This window comes from Dipodomys spectabilis, unplaced genomic scaffold, assembly GCF_019054845.1.
Source record: "Dipodomys spectabilis isolate Male_0828 unplaced genomic scaffold, ASM1905484v1 ptg000174l, whole genome shotgun sequence".
NCBI lineage: Eukaryota > Metazoa > Chordata > Mammalia > Rodentia > Heteromyidae > Dipodomys > Dipodomys spectabilis.
Genome location: NW_024870851.1, coordinates 2,430,418 through 2,442,552, shown reverse-complemented (window position 1 = coordinate 2,442,552; position 12,135 = coordinate 2,430,418). Strand labels below are relative to the sequence as shown.

General features: G+C 38.1%; 1 protein-coding gene and 1 pseudogene across 1 annotated transcript in view; both read right to left on the bottom strand.

The window, feature by feature from the left end:
• Ola1 (Obg like ATPase 1) overlaps positions 1-12,135 on the bottom strand; it is a 122,950-nt gene that overhangs the window by 68,890 nt on the left and 41,925 nt on the right. The window lies entirely within an intron of this gene.
• LOC122120037 lies at positions 6,035-6,900 on the bottom strand (annotated as a pseudogene).

The window sequence follows — 12,135 nt, the reverse complement described above, 5'->3', positions numbered from 1 at the left end:
CATTAAATAATAGCTTTTTAGAAATCTTAAAAATAAATTCTTTATACATTAAGCAATGCTTGGCACTAACCATCAAAAAGCAGACACTAAGAAAATTAAAGCAACTGCTGAATCTTTTATGTAAGTTTGCATACAAACAACCATAAATATAAGTAATTCTGCATAGGATTATATTGTGCATAGTATTACCTATCTAGAATTTGACACAGAAATGTGAAAAACTATTCTTTTCTCAAAAGTCTGATAGAATCATCTGATAGAAACATAACCAATATAGGAAAGTTTTATTTCATAAGTGCATTAACAAGGCATATAAGTATCATTCATTTCAAATGCATTATCATAATTTCAAAAAGAATGCTAACATTTCAATAATTTTTTTAAAAAAATTTCATTCTGGTTACCTATGCTGAAACTCATGGAAGCAAACAAATTAAAAACCCAAATAAATGAACAACATAGCACTACTATTCTTTAATGATGAATATTTCTCAGAGTAGGCACACCTGCCAATATATTAAAATAAATAAAATCAACCACAAAAGTGTAAATCAAACGCTATGGTAGACTTGACTTCTGGAGACAGCATTTTCATCCGTCTTTTGTGGCTTTGTTTGGCGCCATAGTCCTTTAAGTTTTGTCTTCATAAAGCCCTAACTAGTTGTAATCATTTGCAGCCTAATTGTGGACATTTATCTGCTTTTCTTATGCATAGAACATAGCTATTAAAGCTGAATGGTGATGGTGTGAAGTATAGGTTAAATTGGGTGAAATTAAAGCAAATTACTCCGGGATGTGGAAATCTGAAAATAGAAACCACCAATGATTTGCAACCCTCTTGATGATCAGCTTCACAGAACCCTAAACGACAAGAAAACTTACATATTTTAAAGTTAACTAGGTTTTTAAAAATAATATGTATAAATGTATTTTTAACTACATGCACAGCTTAGTAATGGCAGAAAGATTATTTATTTAATTCAGCTGCAATGTTAAAAGGATCTTAGGTTTCTATTTTAAATAGTGCAGTTTGTTTTTTAAATAAAATTTCCTTTCCTTCATTGTTACCTATAAGACTGCATCCAATTATTTCAAAGATAATATCATACTATTTTGCTATATAAGTTTTAGCCTTGAATAAAGTATTAAGACTGGAGATAATATAACACTGAAATTGCAATAAAAGAAATTAGCATTATAAACATAAATTATATCTACAAATCTATTATTATATCTACCATATATAAACCTGCATGAGATTAGCACAAACAAATCTACAGAGGCCTGGCCATACATGTAAAACTGTATTTATTTAAAATGTAAAATATTAAGAACTGTATTTTCACTTATCTAAAATGTTACTGCTTTGCTCATATATTTGGATAAAGAAAATAAAAACATATCCATTTGTACTCTGCATGTTCTCTTAGGCAACTAAGTAGCATAAAAATTTTATCATATATTTTACACAAACTTAAAGTAGAAAAAAAACTTCTAGCAATGAAACTAATATCCATCCTTCCTTTATTGACAGCTATATAAAAAGATTATTGTAGGTGTCTGGGAAGAGTCAAGTACATGGCATGGCCCATGCCTTCAGGAAGCTTACAGTCTAGCAGAAGAAATAAGACAAGCATATACAGTAGCATGAAATGGCATCTACATAAAGAAGTTCCTAATCTCACAGGTAGAAAAGAGCGAAACAAGGAAAAAAGGATGGGTTTAGAGGGCAGAGAGAAAAGCTGACGAGAGGAACAATGACAAGATGGATCCATGACATACATTTATGACACAACCAGCAGATCTGTCTGAAGAAAAATTCAGACTAGAAATTAGTGTACTTATTAACAATAATCAACCTTGAATACCAGGCAGAAAGTGGAATTTTCAGGAAGGCACAAATGTCTTATAAGAAGCAGTAGCATAACCAAATGCAATGGCTCTCAAGTGTGATTCATCTAATCTCTCATCAGCCATATCACAAATAAAGGTGATAGGCCAAAGCTGTTTCTTCTAAAATAGTAGCAATATTTCCAGACACTAGGTGTTCCCTTTTCCTTACCTCATATCCCATGTTATGAAAGTACTGCTTCCTATTTAAGAAATGTAGGGTTTTTTTTTTTTTGTTTTAGTTAGTATAAAACGCAATGTTAACTAAGATATTCAGTTACTGATTTTAAATTTGTATATATTTTAAGCTATAATATTATATATGCATATAATAATTTTCTACTTTTTCAAAAATAAGACGTCTTTCTCCCCCAGGTTCTGATGCATGAATTCTTAGTTACTAATGGAATAAAAGAATGTTGAAGATAGTTTTTCTTGAAGGAAGAAAACTAGAGGAAGAAGAAACTACAGTAGTGATTCTCAAAAAAATTTTAGGGTACAGGTGAGTTCCCCACCTTCTACTGGATTGTGGGTTACAGGGTATTTCCTAGGATTCTGTAGTTTTAAACAAAACATGTCATGAAATAGTTGGTTCCAGAAGGCTCTTACAACAATTCACTACTAAGATCACTTCAGTAATGGCAGATAGATAAGAAAAGATCAAAAAAGAGATAAGACCAATAGAACTCGACTATATTAGAGGTTATTATATAGATTAAATTATCATTATCTGCAAGAAAAAGAATGAGTGCCTGCTGATTCAAAACTTTGGCAAAGTAGCAGGTTATAAAATTAACCCCCCAAAATCAATGGCTTTTCTGTATGCCAACAATGAGAAAAGTGTGGCTGAAATTAGGAAAGCAACTCCATTTGTAATAGCCCCACAAAAAATAAAATACCAAAGAATAAAAATTAACCAAAGAAGTGAAGGACCTCTATGATGAAAACTTTAAAATCTTGAAAAAGGAAATCAACACAGAACTTAAAAAATGGCAAAACCTCCCATGCTCCTGGATTGGAAAGATTAACATCGTGAAAATGGCAATACTTCCCAAGGCTATCTACAAATTCAACGCAATACCTATCAAAATTCCAACCTCATTCTTCAAGGAAATAGAAGAGGCAATCCAAAAATTCATATGGAACAATAAAAGACCCCGAATAGCAAAAACGCTCCTCAATGGAAAGAACACTGCTGGAGGAATATCAATACCAAATTTCAAACTCTACTATAAAGCCATAGTAATCAAAACAGCTTGGTATTGGCATAAGAACAGACCTCAGGACCAATGGAATAGAACTGAAAACCCAGAAATGAACCTACAGACCTATCTAATCTTCGATAAGGGAGCTAAAACAATAGAATGGAAGAAAGACAGCCTCTTCAGTAAATGGTGCTGGCAAAATTGGTTAACTACATGTAGAAAACTAAAGCTAGATCCTTATATATCACCCTGCACCAGAATCAACTCCAAATGGATCAAAGACCTTGAACTCAAAGCAGACACTCTGAAAACATTACAGGATGGAATAGGAGAAACCCTATGTCTCCTTGGCTCAGGCCGAAATTTTCTGAATAGAGACCTGGAAACGCAACAAATCAAAGAAAGGTTGGACAAATGGGATTGCATAAAGTTGCAGGGCTTCTGCAGGGCAAATGACATAGCTAGCAAGATCAATAGAAAGCCCACGGATTGGGAGAAGATCTTTACTAGCCATACAACAGACAAGGGTCTCATATCTAAAATATACTTGGAACTCAAAAAATTAAACCCCCCAACAACAAATCCTCAAAGAAACAACTGCCCAATAAATAAGTGGGCGAAAGACTTAAAGAGAAACTTCTCTGAAGAAGAAAGGAGGATGGCCAATAGACACATGAAGAAATGTTCAACACCCCTAGCCATAAAAGAAATGCAAATCAAAACAACATTGAGATATCACCTCACTCCAGTTAGAAAGGCAAAAATCAAGAACTCTAACAACAACAGATGCTGGAGGGGATGTGGACAGAAAGGAACCTTACTTCATTGTTGGTGGGAATGTAAACTTGTTCAACCACTTTGGAAAGCAGTATGGAGGTTCCTCAAAAGACTTCACATAGAACTCCCCTATGACCCAGCAATCCCACTTTTGGGCATTTACCCAAATGTTTACAAGCAAGACCACACTAAAGCTACCAGCACAACTATGTTTACTGCAGCATTATTTACCATAGCTAAGATATGGAACCAACCCAGATGCCCCTCAGTAGATGAATGGATCAAGAAAATGTAGTATATATACACAATGGAATTCTATGCCTCCATCAGAAAGAATGACATTGCCCCATTTGTTAGGAAATGGAAAAACTTGGAAAAAATTATATTAAGTGAAGTAAGCCAGGCCCAAAGACACATAGGTCGCATGGTTTCCCTTATTTGCAATATCTAGTATATGTATGAGTCAAGTGGAAAAGGTCAGATAATGTGATGTCAGGAAAATGAACCCTTAGGTATGTATTTTAATGTTTTTTCTTTCATGCATGTGTTTCTAACGCATTTATAAGATTATCTCTTTGTTGCTTTGTATGTCCCTCCCCCACAGTATAACCCCTGCTTTCACTATATTTGATGTCATATAACTTGTGGAGGAGATGGGGAAAAACCAGTTGTTTAAGGATACAGGTGGACCTGTTACAATGTCGGTGGGGGGGGTGGGGGGGGAGGAGGATTAGGATTGGGGGGGGAGGGGGGAGGCTGGGAAGGGATGTGAAGGGTAAACAAAGGAGGAGGCTGCAATGCTTGGTAAGAAATGTATGCATTATCCTGCCCATGTAATTGTAACCCCTCTGTACAGTATGTTCACAAATAAAATAAAATTAAATAAAAAAAAAAAGAATGAGTGCCTGCTCAGAAAACTATAGAAAATGAAAGTATTTTTCCCTAATTTGGAGTACAGAGTTACTTGATTTAGACATATAAAAAGAAACTATTTTAAAATGTGTGATTTACACTATGCCTTCTTTTCCTATACAGACAAATTTAGAATTGGCCCTAACCAAATCAGAGATTTATCATTCTGCTTTACGACTGGTAATCTCACAAAAGGATGTATCAGTGTCATTTTCATGAAAAATAAACCACCATATGTTTAATGAAGAAAAAGCATCTTTATTATAATTCTACTAATGAAATTTCATCAGAATTAACTCTCATATCAAATCTCATAAAAATGTAATGCTTAACCCAAATGATGAGGTATTACCATGAAAAGAAAGAGGGTATTTTGCAGTCTAGAATCAAAATAAATTTCTAAATTTTTGACTCACGAACTTTATTTATTTATTTGGTCAGTCATGGGGCTTGAACTCTGGGCCTGGGCGCTGTCCCTGTGCTCTTCAGCTCAAGGCTAGTGCTCTACCGCTTGAGCCACAGCCACTTCCGGTTTTCCAGTGTTTTATTAGAGATAAGAGTCTCACGGACTTTGCTGTCCTGGCTGGCTGTGAACTGGGATCCTCAGATCTCAGCCTCCTGAGTAGCTAGGATTACAGGCGTGAGCCACCGGCGCCAGACTAAATCATGAACTTTAATATTCTATTTTCTTTCTTTTTTGGGGGGGAGGGGGGGGTCCGGTCATGGGGCTTGAACTCTGGGCCTGGGCGCTGTCCCTCAGCTCTTCAGCTCAAGGCTAGCGCTCTACCACTTGAGCCACAGTGCCACTTCTGGCTTTTTTCTTTTTGCTTATGTGGTGCTGAGAAATCGAACCCAGGGCCTCATGCATGTAAGGCAAGTGCTCTACGACTGAGCCACCTTCCCAGCCCCTAATATTCTATTTTCCAAATTAACAGAGCCACTAATCACAACATTCAAGCTTGACAACATTATATACAACCAACCTCCCAACCTCTATTTATACCCTCTCCCATATACCCAACTGCTTCTCGGGAATTTGCATAGTTTCTGTTTAGCTTATCTGATATGCCCACTGAGACTAGTAAAGGATCAGGCATGTTATCTAAGCTGACCTAAACAGAATAAATCTTAAAAACAAAAAATGAGATGGGAATGGAGGTAAGAGGTGTTAACCCAGGGACTCATACATGCTATGTAGGTGACCTACGACATTAACCACACTTTAAATTCTGCACTGTTTTTATTTAAACTTACAAATGATTCAGTGAGGCTCTTAATAATAAGTTTAGGAAGCTATTTTGTGAAAGCAAAAATAGATTTGTTAGAGCAAACATAGATCACATATAGCCTTGGTGCTGAGGAACAGCTTTGATTTGGGGTAGAATTTGAGTCCACATCTTTCTGATCAAACTTGTGCTATTCTGTAACCTCCTATTTCTCTTTTTTTTGTGTTGAAGATCTCACATTCCTGGTAGTCTGGGCCGCAGCTATTGCTTCATAAGTTATCATCAATAAGGTGTCACAAAAACTGACACCAGTTTTTGTGGAGGTGACAGTAACAAATTTCTGGTGTGTTATACAAAGAGGTACGATTGAGGGACAGAGGTCCAGTCACAAGTAGCAAGCTACCATCAAGATACTTCAAGAAAACCATACTTTTGCCTCTGTGGCACCCCAATGAGGATGTGAGGACAGTCCCCAGAGTGATGCTGGCCTGCAGCCACCTCATATGCTGCCTGACAGTCTCTTTGCCATGGCTCAACAGCTTCTGAGGCACATCTTCAGTGGAATACTATCTAGGCATTTTGCGCATCTTAACCATCCTTGTCACCACCATCTGGTTTTGTGATAGCAGCAAGACCCCTGTCCTTCTTCTTTTCAACCTTGAACTTAGCCACCAAATACTTCCTCTGGTCCAAGGCTTCTCTGGAATATAGAGCAGATCAGGAGTATCTGCCTATTCCTCTGACCAGGATTGGGTTTGGGCTACAGGAAGCCACCCCTTCTTGGGCTTTTCAGCCTTAGAGGTAGCCTTCACCTTGTCATTGGCACCAACCTTCTTAGCTTCAGGTTTCTTTTCCATAGTGTCCAGCTTCTCAGTCTTTTCACCCACCATCTTTCAAGGCAGGAAAAAGCCACATTGGCTATTTTTGAGATATGCTCTCTCTTTATGCCTTGGCTAGCCTGGACTGTGATCTTCCTATCCGTGTTTTCCTTTTTCTCTGTGCTGACAGGTGCATGCCAATTGGTTGAGATGAGATTTCATAAAACTTATTACGTAGAGATTAGCCTAGAAGCTCAATCTCATATCTCTGTCTCCCTAGTAGTAGTGGTGGCTTCAGCTACCATGCTCAGCTTCAAAAATAAAAAAAAAAAAATAAAGTTTTTTAATTGTAAGGCTGGGACATGGTCACTCTTTCCTGAAAAACATTAAGTAAAAACCATGTGGCTAAATGATGTTTCAGAAGCAGATAGTAGCAGAACTAGGACATAGCTAGCCAATGCAACATAATGAAAGACGGACGGACGGACGGACGGAAGGAAGGAAGGAAGGAAGGAAGGAAGGAAGGAAGGAAGGAAGGAAGGAAGGAAGGAAGGAGGGAGGGAGGGAGGGAGGGAGGGAGGGAGGGAGGGAGGGAGGGAGGGAGGGAGGGAGGGAGGAAAGGAGGGAAGGAGGGGGAAAAGCTGATCAATGAAGTATAGAGGAGAAAGGGAAAGGGGAAAAGGGAAGGGGAAGAGGGAAGGGCAGTACAGGAAATAAAGAAAAGGGAGTATTTGAGTTTCTAGTCAAGTACTATTATGGATCAAGTACTACCTAGAACCATGTATTTTTTTCCCCAGTACTGAAAGCCAATAGACAACCTTTATTTATTTATTTATTAATTTATTTTGGGTCCAGTCGTGGGGCCTGAACTCTGGGCCTGGGTGCTGTCCCTCAGCTCTTCAGCTCAAGGATAGCGCTCTACCACTTGAGCCATGGCGCCACTTCCGGCTTTTTTCTTTTTGCTTATGTGGTGCTGAGGAATCGAACCCCCGGCTTCAGGCATGCAAGGCAAATGCTCTACCACTGAGCCACCTTCCCAGCCCCGACAACCTTTATTTTTTTTTAAAGACATTTTGAATTGGAACACTACTGGAACTAGAAATACAACAATGTATAAATTATGCAACCTACTATAGGTCAACTATTCTAACAATGAGTACCTACTATCTCATATGTAGACAAGGATGCAATATACTGAGGTACATTCTGAGCACAAGTAATAAATGTAAGAAAAAAAATCCAGTTGGTTCAAGGGGGTTATATAAAGACTATTCACGTTAAGTCAACATTCGTGGCTTCAGAAATTATTAATTTTGCCATTAACAATTTTCCGACCACATTTTTCAACCAAATTTCTTTATCTCCAAACACAGATGTTATGTACTAAGGAAAACTATGTGACAAAATCTCTGGCAAAAGCCAAGAGAAAAAAAACCCCACTGATCCTATTCCTACGTTCCTGGAAAGTCATGTAAAGGAAATTATGTTTGTTGAGATAAGTTACTTCTATGTAGCCCAAGTTGGCCTCAAACTTACTTAGTAGCCCAGTTATGCCTTGAACTTGCAATATTCCTACTTCAGCTTCCTGAGTGCTAGGATTTCAGGTATATACCACCACACTCAGCTGAAGAAAAATCTATGCTGCCTTTCATCAAAGTAACTTTTCTGTGATTTCCAAAGACTATTTATCCCCTTATTATATACAAAAAAAGTCACTTACCAAAGATATTGTATTGGATTGTCTAAATCATTTCAGTAACAGAAACTAAAACACAATTTATAAGATACCGGGCCTTTCCAGTTCTCATTGTCTAACAAATGGTTGATCTTATATTGTTTAAATGTCACCTCCTTATCAGAAGACAATACCCAATATCTTTTTTTGTGCGTGTGTGTGTCATGGGGCCTGAACTCTGGGCCTAGGCGCTGTCCCTCAGCTCTTCAGCTCAAGGCTAGCATTCTACCACTTGAGCCACAGTGCCACTTCCAGTTTTTTGGGGGGAGAGGGGGGTCCGGTTGTGGAGCCTGAACTCTGGGCCTGGGTGCTGTCCCTCAGCTCTTCAGCTCAAGGCTAGCACTCTACCACTTGAGCCACAGCGCCACTTTCGGCTTTTTTCTTTTTGCTTATGTGGTGCTGAGGAATCGAACCCAGGGCCTCATGCATTGCAAGGCAAATGCTCTACCACTGAGCCACCTTCCCAGCCCCACTTCCAGCTTTTTCTGCTTATGCTTGTGTGGCGCTGAGGAATCGGACCCAGGGCCTCATGTATGCAAGGCAAGCACTCTACCACTGAGCCACCTTCCCAGCCCTACATTTAAAAAGTGTACAGGAAGTAGAAATGTGGCTCAAGTGGCAAAGCACCAGCCTTGAGAAACAGACTAAGCAAGAAAGCAAGGCCCTGAGTTCAAGCCCACTACTGCACTAAATAAACTAATTTAGTTTTCTCTGGAAAAAATTGAGAATACATATCTATAGGAAAAACAAACACAAAACACTAGGAAGCTGAGCCTAATTTAGTTTTCTCTGGAAAAAATTGAGAATACATATTTATAGGAAAAACAAACACAAAACACTAGGAAGCTAACCATAGCTCACACACTTGGGAAACAGAATCCGATTTTTGAACTAGGAATGCTCAAGAATAACATCAATAATAACAAAAGACTAGCAGTCAATACCAATTCCTCTGGTATATCATATATCTATAGCTAAGTATCTACTTGAGTGGAATTCTGATCCCCAAGAGGAAATTCATTCTATGGCTACTATAAAGTGCTTCTACCTTTATTACTTTGCTGAATATTACCATCCATATAACATACAACTTACAGCCCCATATTACCCTGCTAAAATTTTATTAACATCAATTTCCTTTTAACAGGAAAATATTTTAAATTTCTCTTATAACACCTACTTAGTTAGGAATTTACTCTAAAAATATTTACTTATAAGAGCCTAGGAATGTAGTTAAGTAGTGGAACACCTGTCTAACAGGTGTGAGACCCTGGGATTGTTCTCCAGGACTGGAGAAAAAAAAAAGTTATATTGCCAGGCATTAAAATAAATAAATAAATAACTATGTAGTTACATAGTGGCTTACACTGTAATCCCAGCTACCCGGGAGGCTGAGATCTGAGAAGATCACAGTTCAAAGCTGGCAGGAGCAGGAAAGTCTTAGACTATTACAATTAACTACTTAAAAAAAAAAAAGCAGGAAGTGAAGCTGTGGCTAAAGTGATAGAGCTCCAGCTTTTGAGCACAAAAGCTAAAGGACAGTGCCAAGCCCCAGGATTGCTACAACAACAACAACAAAGTTTTATAATACAGGCATCCCTAAACTGAAACATTTTGAATGTCATGCATAAAACATTTCATATTTTAGAGCATTTCAGATATCAAATTTTTGAGATGAGCACTACTCAACTGCTAAAGTTGATAAAAGCATTTCAAATTCTAAAATACCCCAAACTCTGAAATACCTATGGTCCCAATCATTTAGATAAGAGATACTCAGTTTGTACAATCAGATTAACTTATATTAAAAGAATCATTCTATAGAAGTTTTTAAGTTAAGCTGCTGTAGTAAATTACTGGGCATTCTTAATTTTTGAATATGGAACATGTACACAGGGAAAAATATAAACACTGCACTTTATAAAGCACTGTATTGAAAGTGGAAAATGCAATGTCTTAAATAAATATAGGCTGGGCATGGTGGCACATGTTAGTAACCACAGTCTATTCAGAGGGTAGAAGTGGGAAGATTCTGTCTCAAAACCAGCCTTAGCAAAAGCAAGATTCTGTCTTAAAACCAAGTCAGGCATGGTGATACACTGTAATCCCAGCTGCTTAGGAAGAAACAGGATGGTTACAATTTGAAGCTAGGCCAGCAACGTTACAGATATCTATCTCATGTTTAAAAAAAAATTTTTTTTAAAGAAATCTAGGGCTGTGGTACAAGTAGTAATAAATAAACTTGCCTAGAGCCTTCCCTGAGCCAGGCGTCGGTGACTCTTGCCTTTAATCCTAACTACTTAGGAGGCTGAGATCCTCCAAAGCCAGCCAGGGCAGGAAAAGTTCCTGAGACTATTTCCAATAAAACATTCAGAAAACCGGAAGTGGTGCTGTGGCTCAAGTGGCAGAGTGCTAACCTGAGCTGAAGAGCTCAGGGACAGTGCCCAGGCCCAGAGTTCAGGCCCCACAACCGACCAAAAAAAAAAAAAAAGAAAGCAGGACTTGAGCTCAATACAGCATGGGGGGTGGGGGAGGGAAAAGAGAAGGGGGAGGGGAGAAGGAAGAAGAAGGGAGAAAGGGAAGGGAGGGAAAAGGAAGGGAAGGGAAGGGAGAGGAGGGGAGGTGGAAGGGAGGAAAGAGAAAATATTGATAGTGAAATTCCACTGGAAAATTACTACTCCTGCCCCAGGTAGAAAACACACGCACACAAACACACACACACACACACACACACACACACACACACTTTAATACACGTAGAAAACACACGCACACAAACACACACACACACACACACACACACACACACACACACACACACACACACACACACACACACACTTTAATACATGGGACAAATATAAAACTACCAGAAGACAGGAGAGAGCAAAGAGAATCAGAACGATTCAGAATACATGTTCAGAGGGGAGGAATTAAAGAGTGTTAGCCACACAGCTTAAGAAGCAGGGAAACTATGTCAATTGTTCTGAGCTTAAATGGAAGCAAAAGAGGTAGGGAAAAAGTAAAGTGACCCACCACGGGGTGGGGGAGGGGGGGTTTCCGGGAAATCCAACGGCCCAAAGAAAAGATCAATGAAATTGATAAGCATCTAAAGAGATTCATCAAGATAAAAAGACACTGTCACTTGCTAGGTAGTCACTCTGCCACTTAGAAGTCATATGCTCAGACCAAATATCTTTCCCACAAAGTAAACTACACACAAGTTGAAATGGCTTTACTGGTAAATTCTATCATGGATTTAGGGAAGAAATAGCACCAATCTTCCACAAACTCATTCAGAAAATCAAGGAGGAAACATAATTGATTTTACAAGACTAGTGTATCTGTCAAAAGCAAAGATTACAAGAATAGCATAAAACCAGTAAACCTTCATTAAAACAATGTAAAGATCCTTTAAAATTTTTAGCAAATCAAATCCAAAATTATCTAAAACTAATTCGTAATGACAGATTATTTTGTTCGTATGAGTGATTTATCATCTGAAATTCAGTCTATGTAATTCATCATATTGTAATAAAAAAGAAAAAAATGGCATGATTTTTCTAATGGAT